The sequence below is a fragment of the Mus pahari genome, chromosome X (assembly GCF_900095145.1).
Source record: "Mus pahari chromosome X, PAHARI_EIJ_v1.1, whole genome shotgun sequence".
NCBI lineage: Eukaryota > Metazoa > Chordata > Mammalia > Rodentia > Muridae > Mus > Mus pahari.
In genome coordinates, this window is record NC_034613.1 from 1,560,506 (window position 1) to 1,570,052 (window position 9,547).

The following is a 9,547-nucleotide window of genomic DNA, read 5'->3' on the forward strand; positions in this document are numbered from 1 at the left end:
GCACAAGGCAAGGCCTGGGCCAAGTAGTGGGAGTGGGTGGGTAGGGGAGCAGAGGTGGGGGGAGGGTATAGGAAACTTTCAGGATAGCATTTGAAATGTAAATAAAGAAAATAATAATAATTAAAAAATAAATTAATTAATTAAAAAAAAAAAGGCATGTGCCACCACGCCCGGCTAACACAGATTTTTTTGTGTGTGTGTAGTGCCTGATATACAATTAAAACTCAGCTAATAATAAATTATTTTTGATATTGATAATATATTCAGAATGACAAATTAAAATAGTGCATATTAACAGACCGGAAATCTTTGCATCTACTATGTACTAGAAGCTCTAATTAATACAGGATTTGCCAGAACCCTCTCGGAGATAGGTCAGGCATAATTAACATGAAATTGTAGTTATAGCTTATTCACCTAGCATATTCTATATAAATCCACAACCAAAGCTTGCCATATCCATATTTTGAATAAATTATGCCTTAGCCTGTTCTCAGAGAATCCAGGACTTTTTTGAACATGACCATACAAGTATGCTGTATTACCTAAGTCAAGTGTCCCTCCCGCCATCAAAGTTTCACATTTAAACATCTTTTGAGGCATGGGGGAGGCGGGTACATAGTGGTGCACACCTTTAATACCAGAGTTTAGGAGACAGAGGCAGACAGATCTCTGTGAGTTCAAGACCAGCCTGGTCTACAGAGTGAAATCTGGGCCAGAACTACACAGAGAAAACCATGTTTCAAATTTAAAGAGAAAAAATAAACTTCCTCTGAGGCAGTTGTTACATTTTTTGATTCCTGGTTTTACTCTAAGATCTCCAGAGGAATCTAAGAATCAGTGTTTGTAATAATTAAGTCAGGTTATTTCATGTAGCCTGACCACAAATGGCACTCACTGGGTTATATTTACATAATTCTCTGCCAGGACTGTAAGAAGACCGCAAAAATCCACATAAATTGGAGCATATTTCTAATTCAGTACATTTGGAATGATGCCTGAGAATCTGCACCTCAAACAAGCCTTTGGATAATGCTAAGACCACCCATTGATTTGCTGGGGCAAATAGTGTTCTTAGGACTCCGGAGCTGCACTAGGGCTCAGCAAAAAAGAACATGGCAAGAGACTCCTCTTGGTCTTCTAAGGCCAAGGGCCTTGACTCCTTTGAAGGGCGGAGTGTCAAACGACCTTTTTACAGGAGTCACATATCAGATATCCTGCATATAAGACAATTACACAACAATTAATAACAGTAGCAAAATTAAAATTATGAAGTAGCAACACAAATGTCATGCTCTGGAGTCACCACATCTGTATTAGGGGGCAGCAACACTGGGAGGGCTAAGAAGCACTATCTAAGGGTAACAGAGGTACTGCCAATTCTGCACCTCTCACCCAAGACACATAGTAATGCAGTGTCTCCTTCCTCATACAAAAAAAAGAAACACCTAAGTGGGAAATGCTGTAATTATATTATCATCTCAAAAATAAAAGAAATAACTTTTTAAAAATGAAATGCCCTTCCCTCCTTAATGCAAACTATGTTCTTTTTTTTTTACAGCCCAATAATTGCCCCCTCCCAGTCCTCCCTCACAGAGTCCCTCTCCAACCCCCTTCCCTTCTCCTCTGAGAGGGTGGGAGCCCCCTGGGTATCTCATCCCAACCAGCACATCGACTCTGCAGAGCTAGGCACATTCTCTCCCACTGAATCCAGACAAGGCAGCCCCGCTAGAAGAACATATCCCACAGACAGGCAACAGCCTTTGGGATAGCCCCCGCTCCAGTTGTTGGGGATCCACATGAAGGTCAGGCTGCACATCTTCTACATGTGAGTGGGGAAGTGCTCTTTGCTTGGTGGTTCCATCTCTGAGAGCCCCAAGGTCCAGCTGGGTTAGTTAACTCTGTTTGTCTTTCTGCTATAGACTGATAAAATTTGCTTGGCAGAACTACATGCATTCCTTTTAGCCAGTAGCAGTGAGTAGTGGAGGCAGTTGGTGAAATTCAGAAGTACCACAATGGCAAAGGGATGGTGAGATGATGTATGGCTTGGATCATGAGCCGGATGTGGCAAACACAGGTCAAAATCTTAGAACACATGTGAGGCGTTAGACTGCACATAAGGGACTAAGTTTCTTTCTCCTTTTGTTTTTAAGGGCACTGTACAAGGCATACTGCTGTATTGTCAGAGCAGAATGAGGAGGGGGAGGACATGACAAGGAGAAAGAGAAATTAAAAACTCAAGTACAGGGACACAATGTAGTGTCGTTAATATTTCAGAGCAAACTCCTTTTGAGCGACTTCTTGTTAATATGTACCTTCTTAAAAGTAGAATTTCTGCATCCAAAGGCCATAGGTTGGGTTATTAGCTGTCTATTTATTTTACTTTTTATTTGTAAATACACTCTTAATTTAAGTGTCTTAAAATATGTCCATATTTAATCTGTCTTAGATTAATTTTGGCATGCATTATAAAACATAAGCCTAAAATTTTGTATTTACTTTTGTTTTCTTTTCTCCGTAAACTGAAACATTCCCCCAGCGGTGTTTGGGGCGGGAGCAGTACTGTTCCGTGAATCCAGTGCCTCAGCCATCCTCGCTGCTGTGTCTTCCCTTTCCTAAACCTGTAATCTAAAGGCTAGGGCCTGTGAATAATCAGGAGAGAGAAAGAGGAAGGGATTGGAGATCTAGTAGGGGGTCTCAGGTAAGGACCACAAGAGGAAGGATGAGGTGAAAGAAGGAGGTTGCCGTGAGGCAGGATGGACCATGAGCATGTGGCCAAGGGAAGCCTGCCCTGAGGAAACACAGATCAAAGCAAGACTTAACTTGCCCTTAGTGGGGCATTTTTCTGGTTATTAATTTCCTAGCTGGGTTAGAATAGTCAGAGCCTGCTCAGCACAGTGCCAGCGACTTGTAAATAAAATGCCAAGTCTCTGCCTTTTATTTGGGACCTAAACAGAGAAGAATGGGATAGAAACTCCCTGTAAACATCAATATGAACCAACCAGTACCCCCAGAGCTCCCTGGGACTAAACCACCAATCAAAGAAAACACACGGTGGAACTTGTGGCTCTAGCTATACATGTAGCAGAGGATGGCCTAGTCGGTCATCAATGGGAGGAGAGTCCCTTGGTCCTGTGAAGGTTCTATGCCCCAATATAGGGGAATGCCAGGACCAGGAATGGGAGCAAAATTCGTGGGAACTGTAAGTGAGCATTGTGTATGAGTCCATGACCAGAGTCTAGCGCTTACAATAATTTTTTAACGCTCCAAGTTTATTGGAAGACGAGAGAACATTTTATGCATTCACACAATATAAAAGGATCATATTTTAAGTAATAAAATCGAAGTTCCTGCAATATTCCTCATCTCTCTGGAACCCACAGAAAAACTAAGATTGTTTTTTTCCTGCGCCACAAAACTAGGAAACCAGGAATCGTCAGAGTCACGGAAATGAAACATCATATTACTCAGTTGCTAAGGCAACCTTAAGAATCCTCTCCAGAATTCAGGACACGTAATGAAGGTCTAATAGTTTGAAGGTGGTGAATTCTCGTTTTCTACCCAATAAGTAATGCAGAGATAAAGTACAACTGGCGGGGGAGCACCCCTCTGCTCTAACCTTTGCAAAACAAGCAGAGTGCTGCCTCCAAGATCTCTCCATGGAGGAGACAAGGCATCTTTCCTACAGTTTTTGTAGCCTTGTTGGAAAGATGAGTGACTAGGGAGAGGTGGCTCCATCCTTTTCCACTACCTAAATCTGCTATCATACAGTTAGACATAGAGCAAGTGCTTAGAAAGGCTTAGCTGATGAAGATGCAGAGCAGTAAACTGGAGATGAAGACCAAAGACAATGAAGGAAGAAATGGAGGCCAGAGCAAAACAACTTCGATCTGTGTCAATCTAACCACGATAAATTTCTATTCCATTATAATCATGACAAACCATCACACAACAGGTCTACCAAAATGCCCAAAATGTCATGTTCATAAAAGACAAGGAAAGGCCAAAGAACTGTCACGGACTGGAGCAGACAGGACACAGCTAACAACAAATACAATGTAGACACAAGTGGGAAATGGTTACAATTTGAATAGTTTGTCACTTAATAGTACTATATCAGGATCAATGCCTGGCATTTAATACATACCCTGAGGTCACTCAAGACAAGCTGAGGTTAAATGAAGAGCACACAGAAATTCTCTGTACCATTTTCACAATCTTTGTGTAACTCTATATCAAAATAAAATCTTGAGAGAAATTGATAAAGAGAAGCCAGGGACATGCTATTCCTAACTTCAAAGACGTAAATTTTTCTTCCAGAACCTTTTTTTTTTTTTGCAGGCATCTGAATTCCTCTGAGAACTCAACAGTGACTCCCAGAGGCTGCCAGCTTTGGTAACAACAAATCGGTTCAGTGATCTGGAGAAATGAGCTGTTTGGACCTACATTTTCCAAACCATTGAACAAATGCTTTGGAAGGCATTACTTCTGGAAAACAAGTATCTACTTCTCTGCCATCTTATGCAGAGCATCTACTTAATTATTTATAACTCATAAGAATTAGTTTGAACATCTAGATCTTTGCATCATGTGATAAAAGAGGTCTAGGGCTCATTCAGGGACGGAGCTGTCAGCGATGAGTAGACTTTTTGGTCCTGTTTTGTGGACCTCCGTTGTTTCTTCTCCCCCTATTACACTACCTTGGTGCTCCTTAACTGGGAGAGGGGATAAATTAAGTGGATGGCTTTGAAGAGCGATGGCAACAAGAAAGGACAGGAGAACTAGTCTCCCAAAGCAGCCTTACAAATCCCAAAACAGAAGTCATCTGCACCGGGTGTTTTTCTGAGGAGGGTATTCTAAGTTGATGCTATCCTCATCAACATCATCAGTGTTCTTGGTAGTCACTAAGAGCTACCCTGTAGAGACCACATTATTATCTAGGAAAGCCAGCAGTGATTGGCATACAAGGACAAAGAGCCAAGAGAGTTGCTGACACAGTGAGCATTATCAGGTCGGCGACATTCAGGAATCACAATTTACTTCACTTTATAAAGTGACCAGGACATAATAATCCCAGTGGCTGTCTCCTTAACACCTGTGGACAGTCTATGCACCACCACCACCACCGCCACCACCTCACCCCATTTATCTGTCTCTAACAAGTTAAGCTAAATACTGTTTTGAAGGTCATCTATATCTCTAATGTTCTAGGATGCTGCTATTTGAGATATGATTTCTCTCTCTCTCTCTCTCTCTCTCTCTCTCTCTCTCTCTCTCTCTCTCTCTCTCTCAGCTTCCAGAGATATTTAAGGAATAATTACTATCATCATATGGTGAAAACCTCAGCTTTATCAGTTTCAGTAGAATCCTTTCTTTTTGAAGTCCATTCTTCTACATTTCACAGGCCATACTGTGAAGAGCTCTATATTCAGAGTCAGTTAACAGCCCAAATGGTTCTCTGTGCACCAAATCATTGGGAGACCCTGATACCTCCTCCTATAGCTAATCCACAGAAAGCAAGCTGGCCCTAAGCCTGGAGTTCATAAGTTTCTAAACTATGTGTGGGGGTGGTGATGGCGGTTTGGTTGTTTGGTTGTGTTTTATATGTGGAAATGTCAAGAGATTTCATTGATTTTTCCCCTTCACTTTATAGAGATCTTAGCTTGCTTTGAGATGATTTCTTGTGTAAGCCGAGGTTGGGTGAAGAAGTGCAGAAATGCCACCATACAAGCCCTTCAAACAACACATCCAAGTTGAATAAAACCAAGGAATGCAACGGAGGTCTCAAGGGAGCTCCAGAGAATATAAGGTAAGAAGGACCTCAGCAGGTGAATTTGTGAATGTCAGGCTTGACAGAGGGCGTCCTTGACCCCCCTCATACCAAGGCACCAAGTCTAAGAGCTTAGACTGCACTTTCCACCACAGCCCTGTTTGAGCAACACATTACTAGCCCATATCCTTGTGACCTTCAGATGGAGGCATGGAATGTCAAATGTGTGGAATCTGGATACAGATGGACAAACTGACCTGGGTTTGCATTTTAACTATGTCATTTATGAGCTGTAATGTGCTATGGGACTTACTGAACAGCTCTATGCATGTGTCTCTTCATTAAAATGAAGATCATAGTTCTATTCTGCCACAGGGTTATTGAAAGATTAAAGATAATGCACACAGAGCTCCTGATAATGGTGCTATGCCATGGTAGTCATAGCAACTATTAAAAGGTAGCTGGTTTTTTTCTGTTCCATGTGAAAGAAGCCAGACACAGAAAGTCGCATATTCTATGATTCCATTTATATGAAATGTCCAGAATAGGTAAATCCATGGAGACCGAAAGTAGATTAGTGGTTGCTAAGGCCTGGTGAGAAGAAGGGATGGAGAGTGACTGCTAATGGACACAGTTCCTTTGGGGATGATGAATATGATCTAAAATTAGACAGTGAAGATGGCTGTGTAACAGGAGACATGCTAAAAAAAATCACTGAATCATAGACTTTAGAAAGGTAATTTTTATGTTATGTGAATTATATATTATTTTCTTTTCAGAAAAATAAATGGCTTGTTCTTTAGTTTATGGCTAGAAATAGACACGAGATTTCTAAGGCATGAGCAGCAGTAGTACCTACTTCACAGTTTTTATTTTGTTTAATGAGTTCTCTTTTTTTGTTGGTTGTTGTTATTGCTGTTGCTTTCTTTGTGTTTTTCAGACAGGGTTTCCTGCTGTCGCCCTGGCTGTCCTGGAACTCTCTGGGTAAACGAAGCTGGCTGGGAATTCAAAGATCCACCTGCCTCTGCCTCTCAAATGCTGGATTAAAGGCGTGTAATACTACCACCTGGCAATTAGTTCTTCTTCTTTTTAAATTTAGACTAATGCTATTACATTGGAAAAGTTTAAAATGTCTGCTACACAAATATTACTGTTATGGTCATTTTCCTAATTATCATTTTATTATGGGTAACATGGTCTAACAAGCCAGTCAGTGTATGTTATAATGATTAATGGTGCAATCACTGAATGAATACTATCTTGATAAAAATCCTCACTCCATCATTTATGTGACATTAGGCAAGCGTTCAGATCCTCTTTCCTTAGCTCCTTCATCTTCTTAATGAGGGTAATAATAGCTAATGAACTGTCGGAAGGATTAAATGATGTATCTCTGACAGTACTCTTTTTTTCTTGGGCTTCAGGTTTCAGAAGCTTGGCTTGACTTGCCTTAAACCAGATAGATAATAAAGAAAAAGAAAGAAATAGACGAGAAAATAAGAAATAAGAATAAAAATGAACGATGAAAAAGAGATGAACCAAGACCAATGTCAGTCATTATGCCTGTGCATGTGCTTACCATAACTTCTCTGCCCAAACTTTCCTCCTGACTTTTTGAGATTATTATTCATGTTCTTCATGGAAACTTTTTCAGACACTTTGGTAACAGGCAAGTAGTTAGTAAAAATGCAGGCATTGGGCTGGTGAGATGGCTCAGTGGGTAAGAGCACCCGACTGTTCTTCCGAAGGTCCGGAGTTCAAATCCCAGCAACCATATGGTGGCTCACAACCATCCGTAACAAGATCTGACACCCTCTTCTGGAGTGTCTGAAGATAGCTACAGTGTACTTACATATAATAAATAAATAAATCTTTTTAAAAAAATAAAGGCAGGCATTGCCTTCTATGCTTGCTATTATCTCTGCTTTCCAGAAGTATACATTTCATGGAGGAACTACATAAAATATTTTAGCAACATACCATTTCTGCCTGGTGAAAGCATGCATGGGGGTTTTGTGAATGAGCCAACATACATCCTAAAGGGCTAAGGTTTCATTAGATAAATGCAACAAACCAGAAATCAAGGTCTTGGATTGAACATGTGCAGATTTTGGTATATACAAGGATCTGAGAACAAATCTCCATGGATATCAAGTGGCACACATGTGTGCATGTGTGTGTGTATGTGTGTGTGCATGTGTGTGCACATACATGTATGCACATGAGTGTATCCCTGACACCTGAAAGTATATAACAGTTAATATTCCAATGATAATTTTACAAACACTTCTATAGACTTCATACAGAGTCACACTTACCTATTTTTTCATTTTTAAAGATTTATTTGTTAACTTTATGTGGTTTGCCTCCTTGTATGTAAGTGTACCACATATATGTGATAGCTGCTCTGTGGGTACTGGGAGTCGAACCCTGATCCTCTAGAAGTACAGGTAAACACTCCTATCATCTGAGTCATCTTTTCAGCCCCTCAATTACCTAAAAATAGGAAGAGGTTAGAATTCTGCTTTCCTTTTGGCTTAATTCCCCAAGGATCCCCAAGGATCAATGAGGGTAAAGGTGGGATGAAGATGTGAATATTCACTGACCTCTGACTTCATTCATATTTCTGTATGTAAGTAAAAAAAGAAAAAACTAAAGGTTTCTACCATATTTGGAATTTCTCTTAAGATGGCAGAAAGATGTGTTAGTTCAGGCTCTCAAAAACACTGCCCCATGTGACTTAAAAAAAAAAAAAGACTGATTTATTTATTTATTTTGTGTATGTGAGTGTTCTATCTGCATGTACACTTGTGTGACAGAAGAGGGCATCAGATTCCATTATAGATGCTTGTGAGCCACCCATCTATGCAAATTGTTGGGAATTGAACTCAGGTCCTCTGGAAGAGCAGAGGCTCTTAACCCCACCCCACCTCATGTGACATTTTGACAAGCCCATCACATTGATACAATTATGGAAAGAAAATAACTTTTTTTTCATTCTCTTTTGCCGTTTCCTGACTTCAGTTAAACTACTAAAGACATGAAAACTGTTGGCTGTTTGTGAGCCTACAGCACCGAGTGAGGTGACCTCCTCAGCAGCCTTTGCTGCTATTGCTTTCTGTGCCTCTCAGTTTACTTCATAATAGGGTAGATCCAAATGCCCTTTATGTAAGACCTGAAATTTTGAAACTGATAGATGAAAAACATAGAGAAAAGCCTTCAAACTATTGACAAGGCAGGGACTTCTTAAACAGAATTCCAGTAACACAGGAAAAAAAACCCAAGAAATGATAAATGGGATTCATAAAATTAAGACGCTTCTGTAAGTCAAAAGAAGTCTTCAGCAAAGTGAAGAGGCAGCCAGCCCGCATACAAAGGGCGATTAATACCCAGGACACATAAAGAACTCTAAAATGCAAATGGCCAATAAACATCAGGAAAGTGTGTTCAACATCCTTGGTCATCCAAGAAATGCAAATTCAAACCACTTCGAAATTTCAACTCACCTCAGTCAGAATGCCAGGCACATAGGGCTGCCTTGTCTGGCTGCAATGGGAGAGGATGCACCTACCCCTGCAGTCTTGATGCACCAGGGTTGGGGGATGCCAAGCCCTCCCCCCATCCTCTCAGAGGAGAAGGGGAGGGGGAGGGACTCTGGAGGGGGCTGGGACAGTATTTGGGATGTTAATTAAAAGGAAAGAAAGAAAGAAAGAAAGAAAGAAAGAAAGAAAGAAAGAAAGAAAGAAAGAAAGAAAGAAAGAAAGAAGGGAGGGGAGG